Genomic DNA, 21367 nt, shown 5'->3' with positions numbered 1-21367 from the left:
GTCCCGCCCCTCCTCGGCCTCTATTGGCTAGCGCAGCGGAGGGGCGGGAGGGGGCGGGGCGCGGCCGCGGGAGCTGGGGGCGGGGCCTGTGCACTGGGGAGCCGGGCGTGGGCCGGGGGCCGCGGCCGGGTGCAGCGGCGGGCGGTGCGGGGGAGGGTGGGCGCGGGCCGCGTGCAGCGGTGGGCAGGCGGCAGGGCGGTGGCGCCGAGCCCTGGGGCGCATTGAGCAGTTGCTGCTTCCCGCGGTGCGGGTTCCGGCCCGCGGTTCCCCTGCGCCGGCCCGGCCGCCCCAGACTTTGATCCTGGGAGCTGGGTGCACGTGGGGGCGGCTGGGTGACAGGTCGGCGCCCAGGAGGGGCGGGGAGTGTGGGCTGTGCGGACGGCGGCGGGGGCGCGGCCGCGGCCGAGCGAGGAGCTGAGTTAGGAACTGGTTGCTAGCGGCACTACCCTAGCCTCGGGAACACTTTCCATCCAGGGGTCACCCGCACGGCCACCCTCCACCCCCCACCCCTCCCCAGGGCAACCGTGTGAAGTCAGCCTGTCGCTGACACTCTTAAGGTGTGTGGAGTGCTGACTTGGGGCGGGAGCCTGCTGCGTGACTTGGGCAAGTCACCTAATCTCGCTACACCTGTTTCTTCATCAATACAGGGAAGGGTTGGGCAAGTGGAACTCTTCTGCTTCCTTCTAGCTAAAATTCCAAGGCTCTGTGATTTCACACTATTTATAGGTTTTAAACCTCCGAACCCTTGTGTGGGCTGTTTGGAGGGGGAGGGGCGGCCAGAATACAAAAGAAGGTGGTGGGGAGGCACGAGGAACCAAACACCCTTGCTGAGTTGGCTAAAACTCTATGGAGTTTGTCCTCCAAGCGAGAACAGTGGATGTGTGCACATCTATGTGGGTAAAGGCCCCCTCCCCCCCCCCCCCCCAATGAAGAGAGGCCTCTGTGAGTCGCCAAACCTGCCTTTCGAAGGACCCTCTGGGTACCAACCTATGCATGGCCCACTGTGTTCTTTTGCATGAAAAAAAAAATTTCCTTTTGGCTTTTCTGGACAGTTTCTGTGAGTAAACCGTGGCTGTGCTGGAACTCCCTCTTTAGACCAGGCTGTCCTTGAACTCAGAGATACAGCTGCTTCTGCCTTCTGAGTGATGGGATTAAGGTGTTCACCACCACCGCTCAGCGGAAAGTCCTATTCCAAGATTGCCTCTCACTTTGTACACCATGTTCTCATCCCAGCACTCAGACTGGGAAGCTAGGCAGGTAAGAGAATAAATAGAACCTGGTGACTGACTGGGTATTGGGCGGCAAGGGAGCTAAAGGGGAGGATTAACAGGTATGTTTCGAAGCCGGTAAGGGAAATCCTGCCTTAAGTGGCATTTAGTGGGAAATGGGAAAACAGTGAAATCCACTTTGAGATGCTAAATTTGAATAAGCATGATAGCTGGGCTTAGATTGGACTCTGGAACTCCAGTAATCACCCCATCATGCACACAAAGAAGTGGGAAGCACAGCTTCAAACTTTCTTCCAGCCTGCCTATATAGAAGCCTAAATTTGGAAGGCACTTAAAAGTATCCTTAAGTCACTGGGCAGCTGGGGACCGTTTTGCCTCCTACAGTGGCCCTTTATTGAGACAGATTCCTTTAAAACCGTGGTTCTCCACTTTCCTAATGCTACCCTTTTATTGCTACTTCACAACTGATTTCGCTACTATTACGAATCTGAATGTAAATCTCTGTTTTCCAATGGTCTTAGGCAACCCCCATCTCCCCATGAAAGGGTCCTTTGACCCCTGAAGGGGTCGTGACCCACAGGTTGAGAACTACTGCTTTAAACACTAGATAAATAATACGGCAGGTTTCCCTTGCCAACTGGGTCTTGCCCCCACAGGGGCTAAACGGACCAGCCTGGAAGATGTAAAAGCCATCTCTGCTTCCCACGGCAGCCACAGCTGAGGAGGCCGTCTCACATTCAAGCTGTCTCCCAAAAGGCTGCTTTATTCCCTCATCGCCTGGTAGAGGGTGGGGCAGCACAGCCCCAAAGTGTGGAGAAGTCACAATGGCCAGCCAACTCAACTTGCCTGATAATTTTCACATCCACGTTGATTAAATCTAGCACACTTTAGAGATAAGAGTCTGGCTGTTTTGGAAACTGCCAACATGACTAGAAGGTGAGTGTGACAGGTGCTGTACACTCCACCCTCTGAACTTGTCACACCTGGGGGGAACTCCTGGTAGAATCTTAGAGGATTGTGAAAGCCCCAGACCTGAACAGATATTGTCAAAAATTAGTGTAGCTGGATGTGGTAGTGCTTGCTTTTAATCCCAAAGGCAGGAGAATCTCTTGTGAGTTAGAGGCCAGCCTGATCTACACAGTTTCAGGACTGCCAGGGCACATAGACTCTACTTTAAAAAAAAAAAAAAGTAGGACCAAGAAGATGGCTCGGCTGCTAAAGGTGCTGCACAGAGCTGGGTGGCCTGAGTTTTCCGAATGGTGGAAGGAGAGAGCTGACTCAAGTTGTCCTCTGACCTACACAATGCTTTTTGGTTTTTGGTTTGTTTGTTTTGTTTTAAGTTTTAAAAATCATTGTATAAAGTTGGGCCTTGCCTGCTAAGACCCCAAAACAAAACACCACAGACCATGTGAACATGAGAGTGCATTTGATGTCAGCTGACCGTAAGTCATGTCCAGTGTTCAATCTCAAGGGAAAACACAGGGCAATGGTTTGTTTACGCTCTTGTGTCTTTTGAAAAACACTTGAGTAGTTTCTACCTATATACCAAAATCTCGCCGGGCGTGGTGGCGCACGCCTTTAATGTAACCCCAAATCCATAGATGCTTGTTTTTGTGGTTCTGGGGACCACAGCCTCATGGCAGTAGATGAGCAGTGCACCGTCAAGCCACATCCAACCTTCTCTCTTCACTGTTTCTTTTCAAGTCATTCAGGCCAGCCTCGAACTCACTCCATGGTTCATGCAGACCTAGAACTCTCTCCTGCCTCAGCCTCCTGAGTAGACAGGCCAATACGCCTGAGCTCCTAAACGCTTCTCGTAAGCCTTGCTATAATGGGTGCTGGTGCCTTAACTTCCTGCCATGACTTGGGCGCCATTTTCCTTATTCCTGAAAAACAAAACAAAACAAAAATTTCTCTATTGTTAGCCTCACCAGTTCCACCAAGTAAGACAAACACTAGACCCTCCCAGCTGTGGCTGGGCAGGTCTCTGCACATGGTTGGGCTTCCTGCTCCAGGGTTCCTTACCAGCTTCCCTTGGACCACAGAGACCTTTTGTGCTGTTCCTGAGTTTTACTGCTGCATGGTTCCTAGTTATTCTTTGTTCTGTTGCCTATTCCTCTAGGGGCAGCTAAACAAACATCAAACCTTGGCACTCCCGGTATTGCTGGAGATTTTTTTTTTTTTTTTTCTTTTTGGTTTTTCGAGACAGGGTTTCTCTGTATAGCCCTGGCTGTCCTGGAACTCACTTTGTAGACCAGGCTGGCCTCGAACTCAGAAATCCGCCTGCCTCTGCCTCCTGAGCACTGGGATTAAAGATGTGCACCACCACTGCCCGGCTAGCCTTGTATTCTTGATCCTCCTGCTGCAGCCTCCCAAGTACTGAGATTACAGACATGAGCCATCACATCTGTCTTCCGTAGTCTTTTTATTCTTCAGGTCTGGACGTCACAAAGCACAGAGGACATGTTTTAAAGAGAATTTTGTCAGGTATGGTGGTTCAAGGCCAGCCCTGGACTTAACCATATCCTCTTCTCAAAAATTTAAAATGAAATAATCAAAGCATTATTTTAGGGGAATGTAGCTCAGAGTTCTTGTGTGGCACACATGGGTTCAATCTGCAGAATAGCATAAATTTAGCTCAGTGGCACATGCCTGTAATCTCAGAGACCAAAGGGTCAGAAGTACAGTGTTATCTGTAGCTACATCTCATGTGTGAGGCCATCCTGAGCCTTTAAAAATAAAAAAGGAAGAAAGAAAAGTTCCTGTGTGTCCAAACAAGCTAGTAAACATCCCCGAGTCTCCTTACCACATCTTTTGGGTTAGGGATGCTTGTCTTTGGGACTGGGGAGGTCAGGATGAACTTTTGGGCCTCCTGTATACTAGTGCTATACCACTGATCTACAATGTAGTGAGATAGACTTACCATGTTGTCCAGGCAGCTGTGAACCTTCCACCTAAGAGGCTGGGAATTTAGACCTGGCACCTGGCCTGGCAAGGTGGCTTCATTATTGGGGACGTGGAGACAAAGTGACCTGGTCAACACTCTTGGGTGGGGCCTTTTGGGTCACTTCTCCTTGGAGTGTATGAACCCAGGGCTGAGTTTTCAATTGATTTTAGAAACTAACCCCCCCCCCCCATTTCTCTTTCAATAAACTGAAACTGTCTCAGGACTGAGGACAGTTGATAAGCCAGCCAGCTCCTCAGCTAATGCTCTTGGCTACAGTGTTTGCTCATGGACCACAGTCTCCTGATTCTCTTCTGGTGGAAGGCTACTTGAAAGGACAGGGGGGTGGGGAATAGGGTCCGGGGGGGGGGGTGCGGAGTGGGACTTCTGTGGAGGGCAGCCTTCCCAGACTCTCTTCTAGGTCATAAAAGTCCCCTGTAGTCCCTGCCCAATGCTGCCTTCCTGTTCCCAAGCTGTAGCTGCCGCAGTGATCCCAGGAATGGTGGCACAACCTTCAACCTTAGCTCTCAGGCGGCTGAGGCAGTAGATCTTTGTAAGTTCGAAGCCAACGGGATCTACACAGAGAGCTCCAAGTCAGCCAAGGCTACACATAGAAACATTGTTCCAAACAAAAACCAAACTCCAGGTATGGACACCAAAAAAGTATCCTCCACCCAGAGGACACCCAGATTGACACTCAGGACCAATGGCCGAGCTGTCCTCTCCATCTTTGGGACCAGCCTTTCCTACTGCCACAAATCCAGCCTGTGCACACTCTGTTCCTTCTGGGATGCTCTTCCATCCCTGTCCCCAAAGAATCTCAGACTTCCTTGGCTGTCAGCTAAAGATGACTTCCTGGGATGATCCCCTGGTCCTCTGACCAGGCCATCCCCGGAGGACAGTGCTTCGTGTCTTGCTCTCTCGTCTGTGCTTAGCAAAGACACTGTTTGATGCTAAGCTGAAGACTTGGGATGGGTGTAGCTTGACACTACATACATAATGCTCAGCTCAGCATGGCATGACCAGGTATGACCAAGCCATGTGCCAGTCAGTTATCGATGTGCAGACAGGAGGGCCAGAAGTTCAAAGTTATCCTTGGCTTTATAGTTCAAGGCTAACCTGGCCTACATGAGACCGTGTCTCAAACCAACCAACCAACCAATCAAACAAGGATCAGGAGCTGTGCTAGGTGGGCGCTCTGCTGCCACACTCCAGCCCCACACTTCCGGTTTTCCACAGCTTCCTCTATACTGCTGATTGTTTTTTGATTCAGGACAAGGCTGTGGATTTGTGAGGCAGAATCTACAAGCAATGAATGAGTGGAGAGCCCATGCAGCTAAGAAATCTGTTCCATGCCCCACAGCTTGTGACTGTGGGACTCTGTGGGCATGAAACCTGGCTTGTAACTTCACACCTTCATTGGGGTAGCAAGCTGGCCTGAAGCTCAAGACCACATGAAGCCCTACTGAGTCTGCTTCTCCCTGCTTCCTGTTCCTCTACATCGCTGGCTCTGTGAGTCTTTCGTTAATGTGTAATTACTACAAGCACTAAGGGGAGGTGGCCTACTTGCTAGTGACACCTCTCTTTAACAGGTCACTCCAAGGTCTGATTCTCTAGTGACGCATTCCAAAATTGGGTCCTCTTTACATATAGTTCTGTGGGGTGAATTAGCGCCATGTTCTGCCTGCTGCTTTGGTCAGTGTAACCACTACTTGTGGTTTCTTTGACAACCTGGATGTCTTCCAAAGAACTTGATGAAAATGCTGTCATTTCCACCTTTAGCATACACCAGAGTCACCTGGGAACTTGCTAGGATGCAGGTTCAGGTCCTGAAGGCCTACAGTGGGGCCTGGGAGCTTGCGTTTCCAGCTCGTGGTGTCTGTAATCAGCTGCATTGTGTGTCTCTAGAGTGTAAGCTCACAGCAGCATCTTACTGGGAAATGCTACCTTGTAGCCCAGGCTACCTTGTAGTCAAGCAATTCTCTTGCCTCTGTTTCCCAAGGAGCTGGGCTACATGTCTGTGCCACTGTGCTCTGCTCATGAGCTTCCTGCCAATCCCCAAAGGATGTTAACTTATTCCCAGGGGGAAATACTCTTATCTTTAAACTTTGCTTCCTTGTGCTTGCTTCATACTCATCAGCTATGTTTTAAGATGAGCAGGTATTGCTTTTATAAGAAGGGACTCCTTAAAACTGGTGATATTCTAGGTGGCTTACATTGTGCCAGAGAAAAGTTAGCACTTTGGGATTTTAAACATTTAGGGGGTTGGTGAGATGGCTCAGTGGTTAAAGGCACTTGCTACCAAAGCCCGACAACCTGAGTTCACTTAACCGAATCCACACACGCAGTGTCGCATGAACTGCCACTCCCAGATTTAAATAATTTCCTTTTGAGCCAAGGGCATCAGTAGTGTGAGAAAACAGATGTGATTTGAGAGTGACACTTCTCTCTGTCCGTCTAATTCTGAACAAAGCCCTGACCATTGCCGCTCTTTCTACAGACCGCACCCTGCAGGCCCCTTGTCTTTTAAGGTTTTATTGCTGTGAAGGGACAACATGACCAAGGCAAATCTTATAAAGGAAAACACTTAATTGGGGCTGACTCTGTTTCAGAGGTTCAGTCCATTGTCATCATGGCAAGAAGCATGGCAGCATCCAGGAACCGAGAGCTCTATATCTTGACCTAACAGCAGCCAGGAGAAGACTGTAACACACTGGCCAGATTTGAACATATATATGAAACCTCAACATATATGAAGCCCAACCTCCACAGTGACACATTGCTTTGTAACAAGGGTATACCTCTTCCAAATAAAGCTATACCTCCTCATAATGCCACTTCCCATGGGCCAAGCATATTCAAACCATCTGTTGGCTTCAAGGTTTGTTCCATCATGAATGAGGTCAGAGGTGACCATCTCACAGCCTGCAGGGATACACTGGTTGGTCCATGAAGCATCATTGCCTCTGACATGCCCACCATCAAGACAAAGATGACTCCCTAGGCAGTCATAAGGAATACTAGTGCCAGCCACACTGGAGGAAATGAGCCCATGTTGTCCCTCTCACTTGCCTCCTGGTGTGCCATGTAGAAAGACACAGAGCTACCCTTGGTGGGAGAGGGTCCACTCCATACATCAGAGTGACAGGAAAGACACAGTTCTGAGACAAAGGGGAACGGACATTCATAGCAGTCTCGTGAGCCTTCCCTAGAAGGCCCCATTGTCCTCCCGTAATCTCCTTTGTACGGGGCCTCTCTCTACCATTCCCATACACGGATCTAGCAGTATCTAAGGATAACGCTTGTCAACAACGGACTACAAAGAAATGGGGATTTCCCCAAGAATCTCATGCCGAGAGAAGGAAAAAGTGTCCATCAGAAGAACGTGTCTCCTGGAAAGAGATTTGTACACAGTTATGACAACTTATCAGCCCACATCACAGGGCTGTGTGAAATCTCAAGGACAGCACAGTGGTAAGTAGGGTCCCACCTGGACTGGGACTGCAGATGCCTGGGCCTCCTATGTAAGCCTTTGTTCTGTTTGTTTTCCAAGACAGAGTCTTTCTATGTTATCATTGGAGCACCGGCAGGCTCCTGAAGGCATGTGTCACTACACAGTTTAGATTTTAGTTATCATTAGCAGATCATATTTTTTTCCTTGCTTGCTTCAATATTGTTTTTTTCTTTTTAAAAAAAGATTATATTTATTTTTTTTATTTTATACAGGTGTGTTCTATCCAAATATGTGCCTGCATGCCAGAAGATCCCATTACAGATGGTTGTGAGCCACCATGTGGTTGCTGGGAACTGAACTGAGGACCTCTGGAAGAGCAGACAGTGCTCTTAACTGCTGAGCCATCTCTCTAGCCCCCAGTATTATTTCTTTTTAACCTCATGTTTTATAAGTGTCTAGCATAGTACTTTTCATTTAAAAAATGAATGAAGCCTAGCATGGTAGCACACTCCTTTAATCCAGGCGCTCTTAAAAGGCAGAGGCAGTTGGAGCTCTGTGAATGAGGCCAGCTAGGGCTATATAGTAAGTCCCTGCCTTGAACCAAACAAACAAATGGAAATAATTGAATAACTGTATAGGTGAATGAATGAATGAATGAGTGATGAGAATCCTGTCCCTATCACCTGCACTGACTGCACATCCTTGGTGTAGCTTTTCCTAGCCACCCCTTTGGAATACTTGTGACCGGCATTTTGATCTGTCGCCCTGAGACACATTGCTTTCCTGAGCTTCTCTCCCCTTCCCAGAGTTTCTTGGGACAGGTGGGGGGAAACCTTTTATCTTTGTGTGTCCACAGGGCCTAGCACCCAATAGTGAATCAAATATACAGTGGCAGTAATCATCCTGTTGACAGTAGATGTTCACTAGTGTCTCCCAAGCCCCAGGCTGAGTGTGTCCTTGCTGCTGGGTCACCTGCCCTCCCATACTGCCTCAAAACCTGTTCCCGGGACACTTCAAATACAAGCAGCAAAATTGGGTTACACACACTGGTCCTTCTGATGGGTGGATGAGCAAGTTAAATAAGACTCCTCATTTCCCATTTGGGAAGCAGAGCCAGATGGATTCTCATTTGAGGCCAGTCTGAACAAGTTCAAGGACAGCCAAGGCCTACACAGAGAAACTCTCCTTCCTGGCACACTGAAGTGTTGGTTTTCCCGGTGGCTCTGTATGGTTTCTGTTGCCAAGCAATCTCTGGTAAGTTGTTGATATTTGCTGAAGTGCTAACCAGAAGGCCGCTCAGCCTTGAGCTTCTAGAGACAGTGATTGGAGACATGGCTCCATGCCAGGCATTCTCCCTGACCATCCAAGTATTCACTGTGTGACCACCACCCCAGAAGACGGTGTCAGGGTGATTAAAAGATAAAATGTCTTATCAGGACATACAGATGGCCCTGACTTATGATGGTCTGACTTGGGATTTTTCTCCTGACCGTGCAGGCATTCAGTAGAAACTATACTCTGATTTTCTGATTTTGATATTTCCTCACACTCAAAATATGCAGCATTGTACTTTGAACTGGCCCTTAAGCCATGTTCCTCGGAGGGTCAGCAGCCAGCAGCCAGCAACCTCTTCTTGCCAGAGCAGAATCCTCAACAAAAGCGCTTAAGGCAGGAAGCATCTGTTGTGGCGGCAGCTGGAGGGTGCGGTTCATCCTAGCAGGGAAGACCTGGCAGCAGGAGCAGGAGCAGGAGGCCTTGGGGCCAGGAAACCAAGAGCGTCTTCTCAGTGCTCAGCCTGCTGTCGTCCAGGACGCCAGCCCGTGAGGTGGCATCGGCCCGCCTTTACCACATCTTCTAGAAACTGTCTCTCAGGCATGCCTAGAAGTTCGTTCCCATGGTGATTCTAAACATGTTGAGTTGACAGTCAAGTCAGCCACCACAGATGTGTTAATTATATTTTACGGTGTTTCCAATTTACGGTGAGTTTATTAAGGGTAGGTCAAAGACCCTCCGTAGTCTGAAATTCAGAAGATTTGTACCCAGGTTTACCTGTTGTTGGGTTTTCTCCCATTGGCTTTGGCTTTTGTGCTCCCTCCTTTGTCCTTGAGGTAGGTCCTTGCTGTGCAACCCCAGCTGTTCCAGAACTTGCTAAGTAGACCTGTCTGTCTTTGAATTTGCTGCGATCCTCTTGCCTCTGTCTCCTGGGAGCTAGGATTATACAGACACCGTGCCCACTGCGTCTTTGTCTCTTGAAGGATGTGAAGCAAGTCACGCAGGAGAGAACCAACTCTCCAAAGTTGTCCTCTGGTGTACACACACACGCAAACACACACACACACACACACACGCAAACACACACACACACACACATACATACGCAAACACACACGCAAACACACACACACACGCAAACACACACACACACGCAAACACACACACACACACACATACATACGCAAACACACACACGCAAACACACACGCACGCAAACACACGCAAACACACACACACACACACACACACACACACACACAATGGTAATCCAAAGCCAAACACCTTAATATGCATCTCAGAAAAATAGGGCTATTCTGATACATACATAGCCATAGTACATTTTTGCCTGCTTTATAAGTTAGGATGTCATTGTCTGTAAACCTGCCTCTCCCTTCATTTTGCTTAGAGCATTCCCATAGCCCCCCTTTTTTGTTCTTTATAATGTTGACATATTCTTAAGAATATAGTTCTTGTCATGTTTTGGGGGGAGGCAAGCAGTAACATTATCAGCTTGAGGCTGGAGTGGGCTAAAAGCATGTTCCTGGCCGGGTGTGGTGGCGCACGCCTTTAATCCCAGCACTCGGGAGGCAGAGGCAGGTGGATTTCTGAGTTCGAGGCCAGCCTGGTCTACAAAGTGAGTGCCAGGAAAGCCAGGGCTACACAGAGAAACCCTGTCTCGAAAAACCAAAAAAAAAAAAAAAAAAAAAAAAAAAAGCATGTTCCTGAAGCACCTTCCAGGCCCACATCAGCTACATAGTAAGAGCCTGTCTCAGGAAGCCAAGGTTGGAGTGGGGCTCAGCCGTGTTGCACTTGCCTCTCACACACAGGCCTCAGATTGATCCCCAACACCACAAGATCAAATAAAAGCCCATCTGCTCCGTCTGATGCTTTGTTCTCTCGGTTGGGATATTGCGGAAGTGGAGTCCTGTCCTGTTTCTGGGGGCATCTGACCTGGGAGCAAGTGACATCCACCTGTCCCCTCCCAGAAGCGCATCCTTTAATCTCTCTCTCCACCCATTCCACACTTGCCCAGCTCCTTTACCATATAATTATTTTCTTTCCTTTGAACTGAGAAGCCGTCTCTGGGTAGGTACTGTTAAGACTACGAAAATGTATTATCCACCAACATTTCCTCTCACACTTGGTGTGGGAAATGAGCCCCACCCGGCTCCATCTTCACGTTCTTGTGCTGCCTGCCTCAGTGTTTGCCAGTGTCCTGGAAGCAGGAGCTCCCCACACCCCCACTAGTTTATTTCTTGGTCCCAGTGGTTTACAGTTCATCTCTGCTTATTTGGGGCCTATGGTTGCTGATTTCATGAATGTTTCTGGATTTTTGACTGAATGATGCAACTGAGGTGGCTGTGGTGATTCTGTCCACCCTAGCGCTGCCAGAGAACCCACAACAACAGCTCGAAGGACTTCGGAAAGATGACATTGATTCTGACTTTCCTGTTCATAACCAGGGGGTTGTGGGTAGGCTGTGCAAGCTTCAGTTTCCCTGACGGACAGGGTCGGTGTGAGAATACTGGAGTTTCCCATCCAGACTGAACAAGATAACGTTTGTGTTTCGGAGAATGACTGAGACACTGATACCTCACAGGTTCTGTTCCTAGTGTTAGATAGTTCCTGCGTGAACCAGGTCATCTTTGCTGTTGTTACAGCTCCCTATTGCTCACAGCCACCATCGAAAAGTACCCCCAAACTCACTCAGGTCTGCCCCTTTCCTACAGCTGGGTTAATTCAGAGATAACTAGCCTGGCTGCTTTTTTCACAGAGAGCATGGGTATGAAATAGAGAGGCAAATGGCTCACTCCTGGCTACCCAGGAGAGGTGCCTTATTTCTGGAAACACACCTAGTCCAGCGAGTGCATTCTCTGTCGCCATCAAGGGCTTCGTACACTCTTCTTTTCCTGGTGACGGGTGTCACTCAGAGTCGCTCGCTCACACTCGCTCGCTCACAGTGGGAGAACGTTCTCTGCGTGACTCATCCTCATTCCAGGATAACGTGCTCTACTTTCGTTCTCTGCCTCCCACTCAGTTTCACATCCCTCTTTGGAGCCTCCGGACCCTCTGTGCCCCATCTGCGTCCCACGCCCATCCCCGCCTCTTCTACTTTGGTCCTTGCTCCAGACTGCTGCGCCATCCTCAGATTCTACTGCCTGCACTGGGAGGAGTCAGGTTTATGGCAGAGCATGTGTTACTGAGAAGCCTCTCTGATTCACGTTGGAAATAGCACGAAGGTGTACAAGGAGAAGTGTCTGTCTGTGTGTCCAGCATCCTGCAAAGGTCCAAGCACCGCAGCAAAGCAAAGAGCTACAGGCACCCCGGTTTCATTTCATTTCCTCCAAAGCCCCTGGGAATTCTTCTGAGCTCCCGGGGTTGCTGGTGAGCGGAATCGGACTGGGAAAAGACATGCCAGGGGCTCAGCCTAGGGATGTGATCATTGTGCCAAGATCTCCAGCTTCGTGTTTTGTTTCTTCTGAAACACGCTCTGACCTGTATAATTTGATGTTACTCACATCTAAATGCTAATAAAACAACTGAAATATTTGCAGATGAGGGGTGTGATAATTCATTTCAAAATTATCCAGGGGGTAGAAGAGGGGGAAAGGGTGAGGGTGGGGATCTGGGGACCAAGCCAGGTGAGTAAGACCCTGATAAACGATGAAGCTTTTTCTAGGATCCAAGTTATAGATGGTAATGCTTAGCTTGCTAGTTTAGATCCCTTTGTCTCTGACTTTTTCTTTTCCTTTCTTACAGTTTGGTGGGTTTTGCTCCGCCCCTCCAGAATCTGACTTTGCTGGGAAGCTGGCCTAGGCTGCATACTTCTTAACAAATAGCCCGGCTATTGCGTTAATCCACTAATTGCAGGATTCTGTGCCTTGTCTGCCTCCCAGCCCCAGCCCCACCCCACTTTGCTTTGGCCTCCTTGTCCCAGACTGTTCACCATCCTCACTTAAGGTCTTCTCCGCCATTCAGAATGTCCGCTTCCTTGCTTTAGCCTCTGCTGTGAACTATGGCTGTCTTATACCCCCACTAGCCCGGAGGCTTCTCTTTACCTTTATGTTTATTTGGTGCTGCTGGGAGCTGAACAAGGCCTCATATGTACTAGACAACTCATCCTCTACTGAGCTACATCTCTGTCTGGCATATTTTAATTTTATTTTAAGAGAAAGTCTTGCCAAGTTGCGCAGGCTGGTCTCAAACCCGCAATCATCCTGTCTCGGTTGGTGTTAGCTGGGATTACAGGCATGCAGTACCGTATGCTATTCTGAAATTTTGTTTTGGTTTCCCTCCTTCATCTCCTTCATTTCCTCCTCTTAGTATTTCTCCTGGTCCTCCTCTTTCAAGGGAGAGCTTTTAGGTTTATACTTTGAGCTAAAAACCCTGTTCTGCCTAGAGTACAGAAGGACACAGTAAACACTTGAAGTGTGCTGGTGTAACAAACAGGTGGTAGGTTTGTCCAGCTTTCTTTCTTTATGGCTCTTTTGTATAGAGTTTGAAATATTGTATTTTACCTTTGGGAAAACTGGCTTTAAGACAAATTCTTTTGCAGTTAAAACGATTCATAGTAACAGTTCAAAAGCAACTGTGGATAGTTTACCCGCAAAGGAGGCTCCACAAAGCAAGCTCCGGTGTGTGGGAATCACCGCAAAACTCAGCTCTCTTCCCCCAGCAAGTTCAGCCAAAGAAGGTGGGAGGGTGGGAAAATATCGAGGAAAAAGTGGCAGTTGTGTTTAAAATTTGGCCCTAGCCACTGAAGAGCTTTACATCTCGGGCCTGTCCCTGCTGGTTCAGTGCAGGCCAAGCTCCACATTCAAAGAGGGTCTCCTTTAGCTGTGGTTTGCTTGTTAGTTTCCACACATGCTGCTCTTTCGAAATGCTTTGAATTGGTGCTTTTGAAGATAGGGGAAGAATCACTCTGAAGACAGCAGTTTCAGGCAGGTCTGCCATCTTCCTCCCACTTCAGAATGCCATGAGCTGACCCCAAGGGCCAGACCTCTGCCCATCAGCAGCAAGTCCTTTGCCTCAGAATCCATTCACATAATAAACACAGGGTCTGAAAAGCCCCTCCTGTGAGCCCCAGCCATGTACCCTGAAGCTCACTGTGGCCTCCAACGCTGTTTCTCAACTCAGGGTGGATCAAGGAAGCACGTTTGTCTGGCATTGCGGCCATGCATAAAAGAGTCCACGTAAAGAAGTGTCTGCTCTGCTCGCCACAGCACCACAGAGCCTGCCCAAGCTGGTAGTCTGGGCCTTCTCAGGAGCTGCCTGATAGAACAAACACAAAATCTCCCACCAGAGAGACCCTGTCCCTCTTAAGCCCTGGCTGGGAGGATAGAAAGAGTAGCCAGCAATGGAAAGTTGGGAATAGGAGGAGGGTGGAGGTGTTCAGAGGCCTTTGCTCCCAGACAATCATTATCTTTGGAGAGTTTTATTGTCCATCTACAGGGAAGCAAGTGACCCAGTGGCCTCTTGCCATCCTCTAGTGTTCTGTCCTTTGATTCTAGGAGCTTGGCAAGTTTCCACTTTGCTCCGTTGGTACTCTGAACTCCATGAGTGTGATCTTGGTCGGGCTTTAATCGCCCCGCCCCTAATTTCCTCTACTGCCAAACACAGATGGCAGTGATGGGTGATGAGCCCCAAGTGCCAGGAAGCTACAAGACTCATGGTAGCCCAACTTCTACTAATGAAGGTGACACTTTAGGACTTTGGTGATACTGGGATGTTGTGAGGATCAGCCTGGCATGGAGAAGCCACATGAGAGCTTTCCAGGATGTCCAGGGTGACACAGCCCAGTGTTCTTTGTGGTGTTCCTCTCTGCCCCACCACCCCACCCCACTGCACCCCCTAACTGCTTTCAGTAGAGATGGATTAAACAAAGGTGGATCCGTACAATTCGTCCTTCTTTCCTAGTCCCATTCCCTTAAAAAACAAAAACAAAACAAACAAAAAAACCAAGATCTCACTGTAACGCAGGCTGGCCTTGAACTCACAGGGATCCTCCTGCTGAGTGAGATTAAAGGCATGTGCCCCAGGTCCATCATTCATGGATGTTTGGAGCTCTTCTTCTATGTCTCCTTGGGATAAAATCTGAATTTCTCACTCTTGCTCCTTCCTTCACTGGTTCACACCAAGGCAAGCCTCCAGTCCACCATGTTCACACCAAGGCAAGCCTCCAGTCCACCATGTTCACACCAAGGCAAGCCTCCAGTCCACCATGTTCACACCAAGGTAAGCCTCCAGTCCACCATGTTACCCAGAAGTCTGGTATGTTCTGTCTTTCCCCAAGTGCTTAGGTTTTGAGTGATATTGTAGGACATGTCTCCTGCTTTGGGTTAGGACATCAGCACAGACATCTCTATGGGACAGAGTAGCATAGAGGATGAGTTATTTTTCAATGGAGGCTTCAGCTGACCCTGGTTTTGAGTCAAGTTCTCAACATGCAACTATAGCTATTAGTCACAGAGTGCAACAGTGCATTCACAGGAAACTGGGAGATGTGTACATACAGTTCCTCTCTGTGTAGATAGGTGTGTGTGTGTGTGTGTGTGCGTGCATGTGTGTGTAGGGGTGTGCATATGCACATGCATGCATGTAAAAGCCAGATCAAAGTCAGGTGTCATCTTTAATTGATCTCCACTGTATGTTTTGAGACAGGGTCTCTCACTGTACCTAGATTTCATCCATCCAGCTAGGCAGATTGACCAGCAAACCCCAGAGCTCCACCTGTCTCTGCGCTGCTGGAATTAGAGGTACCCATGGCTGTGGATGGCTTCACAAAAGTCAGATTCTCATGCTTGTGTAGCAAGCACTTGACCAACCAAACCATCTCCCTAAGCTCTCATGTCCACATCTTGTCTGCCAGTGGCATCTCCCATGGCCTGTCCTTGAAAAAGACTAGAGGCCTGCCAGCGGCCGCTGGGGCTGCAGGTGTCCATTTCTGAGCTGTGTTCCCAAGCCCAGGCTGCACCATGCTCCATCCTGCAAGGGGGCATCTAAGCCATGGAGAGTCAGACTAAAGGCATCTTTGTATTTCTACTTGGGTCTTTGATGAATGATCACTGTCACCCCAGACAACGTCTTCTTCCTCTAGGGCTCAGTTTCCCACCTGGACACCAGTGTGACTTTCAGACAGCAGTCACTCTGACTCTGGAGCCCAACTGAGACTGACCAGAAATGGGGATGTGACAAGTGACGCCAGCTAGACCTCCTCTAGCGACTGCACCACGCGCATGGAAAGACACACTGTAGGGCGAGGGGGACAGAGTTACGCCCGGGCTCTCTGGATGGCAGCTTTGGAAAGTTGACGATTTATCACCTACCCCAACTCCTTCTCAAGTGTGGTCTGGGACTCGTTGCTCATCTGCGTGATTTTGCCAAGTGGTGTTTGGACTTGGCGTTGGGAGTTCACACTGTAGGCGGTGATGGCAGTGATCTGAAGCCTGAATACCTTAATAAATAATTACGGTGATTCTGTGGTCACCAGACATGACCTCATGAGCGCCCTCGCACTGATGGAATCAGCTGAGGGAGCATTTTCTTTCGCCTTTCTGGTGATATGATCTACAAGCTCAAGCCTTTCTGTGAGAAACTTTGGAGAGCCATCCAGCTGAGCTGGATATGTGAGGCAGGGTTACACCACCGTTCTTTTCATCCGTGCAGTTTCTCCAGAAACTTGTGAAATTAAGGCATGGTTTGGTCAGAGAGTCCAGGAAAGCTCAACCCCACACTTGGGCAGTGTCTTCTCTCCATGAAGTTCCCAAGAGAATCCATGTCCCCCAAAACCGGAAGCAAGGAAGCCACCTGTGCTGCTGAGCCTATCACTCAGGGGGTGAGCTCAGGTGGTCTGAGGCGTGACACAGCTTTTGTCCATGCCTAGTCCCAGGACTTTCCTGTGGCCTGTGGAGATGAAAGTCTAGGCAGCAAGAAAGTGTTACAAGACGCTGGGAGCCATAGCAGCATGTGGTTCACATCCCTCCAGAGCAGAGCTACTCAGGACTCTGCTCCAAGCCTGCCGAAGTGGAGGCAACCACAGCCTTGGCACACTGTGGAGGGGTGAGAAGGGAGACACTGTTCTGCAGGAGGGAGACTCCAGAGACCCCAGCCTGCCCCTGGGAATAGGCTCTGGCACCCCCACAGCCATCTTTGAAGTACAGACCTGTCACCACGTGTGCCCTCTGACACTCTTCCTGTACTCTAGGCACGGCCACCAGCATAAAATAGATCCAAGTGCTAGACACGCTTGACTTAGTCTGAGATTGAGTAATGTTCTCTTGAGTTGTTCTCAGATGTACACACAGTGTGCCCTGATGCAGAAGGTGCCCTCTCCCCCAAGTTTAAGCAAAAGCAGGGTTACTGCTTGCTTCATGTGAGGCTTTAGGTTTTTGTTGTTTGTTTGTTTGTTTGTTTGTTTTTTGAGACAGGGTCTTAATCTGTAGCCCACGTGAGCTTGCAATCCATTATGTGGTCCACATTGACCTTACACTTGAGTATTTCTCTGCCTAAGCTTCTGAGTACTGGAGTTGCAGGCAGGCCAGTGTTCTTCCTTCCTTCCTTCCTTCCTTCCTTCCTTCCTTCCTTCCTTCCTTCCTTCCTTCCTTCCTCTCTTTCTTTTTCTTTTCTTTTCTTTTCTTTTCTTTTCTTTTCTTTTCTTTCTCTCTCTCTCTTTCTTTTCTTTCTGTCCATCCATCCATTCATCCATCCATCCATCCATCCATCCATCCATCCATCCATCCATCTCCCTACCCACCTATCCACCTATCCATCTATTTATCCATTCATCCATCCATTTACGTGTGTGTGTGTGTCTGTGTGTCTCTGTGTGTGTGTGTCTGTGTGTCTATGTGTGTCTATGTGTGTGTGTCTGTGTGTGTCTGTCTGTCTGTCTATGTGTGTCTGTGTGTCTGTCTGTGTGTGTCTGTGTCTGTGTGTATGTGTGTGTCTGTGTGTGTGTCTGTGTGTGTGTGTATGTGTCTGTCTGTGTGTGTATGTGTCTGTCTGTGTGTGTGTGTCTGTCTGTGTTTGTATGTGTGTGTGTGTGTGTGTGTGTGTGTGTGTGTATGTGTGTGTCTGTGTGTCTGTGTGTGTCTGTGGTGTGTACCTGTCTCGGAGTATGTGTACATATGTACAGGTGCCCATGGAGGGCAGCAGAGGGCATCAATTCCCCTGGACCTAGGTTTTACCAGTGAGTGGATTTTAACTGCCACCAACTTCAGGAGCAGCTCGCTCATCTCTCTGCCTTGCTTTGAACTCTAAGCTGACAGAAACCCCTGCAGCATCCCTCCACCTTATCTTCAGCTGCTCCTTGGCTGTAGTTAAAGCATTGTTACACCTTCCAGTTCCTGTCCCCTCTCACTGGTCTCCTGCTGTAGGTGGATCTCACTGCTCTCTGCAGACTGTGGGTTGGGCTGACAAGATTCCTAGTCTCTGCAGAGAGGGAGACCATTACCTGAAGGAGGTGGCCACACAGAGCTCACTCATGAAACAGATGCAGAGACAGCAATTGTTCAACATGGGGACTATGACTTCCACAAGCTGACGTGGGAAACCGTAGTGAGTTGAGGTTTGCTTCGACAGCCAGGGACATTCACGTGAGGGGTGTTAGCTGGCTTCTAACTGTGCTGGTACCTTACAGCAAGGGCTGGCCAAGACATTTCTCCTAAAATCCACTTACTTCCCTTCTGGTTATACAACCCCCGACATTCACTATGAGAAGTTTTATATATATATAACTTTCTATAAGGAGGTTTCATCCTGTGTTACATGTGTGCTACCTGTTATTACAGTTTACCTCATGATGAGTTCTCAAGAAGCCAGATGCATTAGACAAAGTCTGGAGGCCTGGCGCTCAGGAGGCTAAGGCAGAAGGATGGAAAATTCCAGACTAGTTGGGTTACAGTGGGAGATGGGGGGAAGGGGAGGGGAAGGAGGGAAGGAGAGAGGGGAGAGAAAATGTTTATATTCTAATGTTAGTCAATCGATGTGTCATATTTATGCATATCTACATTATAATTGCTCCATAGTATTTTAATGGACTTTAAGATATTTTTCCCCTAAATTTTCACTCTTGTAAGCAAAGCTCCAGAGGAAAGTCTTGAGTTTTTTTTTAAAAATATTTATTTGTTTTCATTTTAAATGTATGCATTCTTATGTATATCTGTACCACATGTATGCCTGATACCTGTTGAGGCCAGAAGAGGGCATTGGTTCCCCTGGAGCTGGAATTACAGACAGTTGCTAGCAGCCATGTGGGTGCTGGGCATTGAACCCAGGTCCTTAGGAAGAACAGGAAATGCTCTTATACACCGACTCATCTCTCCAGCACCCCACCCCTCCCCCTCCCTTTATTTATTTATTTATTTATTGTTTGTTTGTTTGTTTGTTTGTTTGTTTGTTTTGGTAAAGGTTCTCATTATGTGGCCCTGAGTGGCCTGGAATTCAACCTGTAGACTACTTCACCTGCCCTTGAATATTTACTTATTTATTTTTGCTCCTGTGAAATTATTTCTCTATGATAAATTCCTAGAACTCCCTTGCTGACATGTTTTGTGAATGCACTTAACAACGGCGCACATCAAGACGGGCTGTCCTTTACCTGCTTGTCTACTGTCTTGTTGGTTCATGAAAGTTCATTATATTATTAAAGATGTTGAGTCCCAAAGAAACAGACTCTGAAACAGATCCCCATATAGGTGTTATTGGGGAGTTCCCAGTATCAACACCTAAGGGGGTGAGTGCACCTGCTTGCCTCCTATTGCTGTAATAAAACTCTACAACAAAAGCAACTCGGGGAGGAAAGGGTTAATCTGGCTTACAGTCTATCATCTGAGGAGTCAGGCAGGAACTCAAGGCAGGAACTGAAGCAGAGACCATGAAGGAGTGCTGATAACTGGCCTGCTCCCCATGGCTTGCTCAGCCTGCTTGTGCAACCTAGGGCCACCAGCCCAGGGACAGCACCACTCACAATGAGCTGCCCACCTCCCCGACAACCATTAATCGCTGCTTTTGTTGTTCTGGGTTTGTGTATGTGTGTATTTGTGTATCTATGTTTGTGTGTGTGTGTAGGGGGGTGTGGTTTGCAAGTGTGTGTGTGTATGTGTGTGTATCTGTGTGTATATTTGTGGGGGGTGTGTATTTGCAAGTATGTGCATGTATATGTGTGTATGTGTGTGTATCTGTGTCTATGTGCATATTTGTGTGTGTATGTGTGTGTATATTTGTGTGTATGTGTTTGTGTGTGTATGTGTGTTGTGTGTGTGAGTGTGTTTGTGTGTCTGAATGTGTGTATGTGTGTAAAAAAGCAGCAGGATGGATAGGAGGAAGAAGTGAAGGAGGCCAATTTCCAGCACCCAAACGTGGCAAATGACCACTGTAACTTCAGTTCTAGAGAATCTGATTCCCTTTTTTGGCTTCCTTCCATACCAGGCATGCACATGGTACACAGACATACCTGTAGGCAGAACAACAATGCACATAAAAAGAAAACTTGCCATCTGAACACTTACAGTGAAAGTAAAGTGACCGTATTATTCTGTTCTTTTTTCTCCTGTTTCTCTGTAGGACTTAGGTGGCAATAAACTTGCCAGATGATGTCTTCTAGAAAGCCACTGCTTCTAAGTTGGGATGCCTCTCAACAAGACAGTCAGTTCCTTTAGCCAAACCACAGGTTACCCCAGTAGCTGATAAACAGTGGGACCTGCTCACTGTCCTGCTGTACAGCTATGAGCAAGCATCTTCAGCTTTAGCTGTATAACTCAGGTCTCTGTCTTGTATTCAAGGAATGAAGACCAACACAGGCAGGGCCACTTCATCTGCCCTGGGTATCATGGGTCCTAGAGACTGGGCATCATGGACTGTCCTGCAGGGCAGGGTGGCCTTGGATGTGTCGTTCAGTGTACGGAGAGGGATCTGCGGAATTCCCCAGCCTTGTCTGGAGACAGGATTCCACTGTGGTAGGAGACAAGATGCACTCACCAACTTCCCCAGGGGGTCTGTATGTCCACCCTAGGGGCTCCATAAGCCCATCCTTCCCATCTGGGAGCCTCATGAAAATCTTTCCTGTTCCATTGGCCCCAAGTTCCCTTCCAGCCCTTCCTATGAAACCAGCAGCATCTTAAAAAACTAGAGCTGCTTGCCCAAGACCTGCAGAACTGGGCACTTGCACCCCATGAGCAACTGGGAGTGCAATTATGTCATCTATTCACTTAGGCTCAAAGGCTTGGCCCCCTCAGGGACTTCCCTTAAATCTGTTTGTCACCTTGGTTAGTTGGATAAGCTAAGTGAAATGAGGTGTCCTCATGGCAGTACCTTTAAGATGTCATGATACATATCCATCAGTGGGAACAGGAGGACAAAGAGGAAAATCTACTCTTCCCATCTGCTCCTTTGCCTCAGAGAAGTGTGTTTTTATGCCATGCCTGTGTCAGGAGAGAGCCAGTTTTAAGGCTTGTAAGGTTCTTGGCT

General features: G+C 48.5%; 1 long non-coding RNA gene across 2 annotated transcripts; it reads left to right on the top strand.

Annotated features, from left to right (window-relative positions):
• The first annotated feature begins 171 nt into the window (after window positions 1–171).
• Window positions 172–16326, top strand: LOC110301532 (uncharacterized). 2 transcript variants are annotated; one of them, XR_015048639.1, is made up of 5 exons: window positions 172–2165; window positions 5447–5685; window positions 6674–7647; window positions 15041–15136; window positions 15999–16326. It is a non-coding gene; the product is annotated as an uncharacterized LOC110301532 (long non-coding RNA). The 2 variants fall into 2 exon arrangements; XR_002378725.3 differs by lacking the exon at window positions 172–2165 and having other exon boundaries at window positions 4564–5685; window positions 6786–7647.
• The last annotated feature ends 5041 nt before the right edge of the window (window positions 16327–21367 follow it).

Source organism: Mus caroli, unplaced genomic scaffold (assembly GCF_978045245.1).
Source record: "Mus caroli unplaced genomic scaffold, Mus_caroli_1 scaffold_1, whole genome shotgun sequence".
NCBI lineage: Eukaryota > Metazoa > Chordata > Mammalia > Rodentia > Muridae > Mus > Mus caroli.
This window is presented reverse-complemented; position numbering and strand designations above follow the sequence as displayed.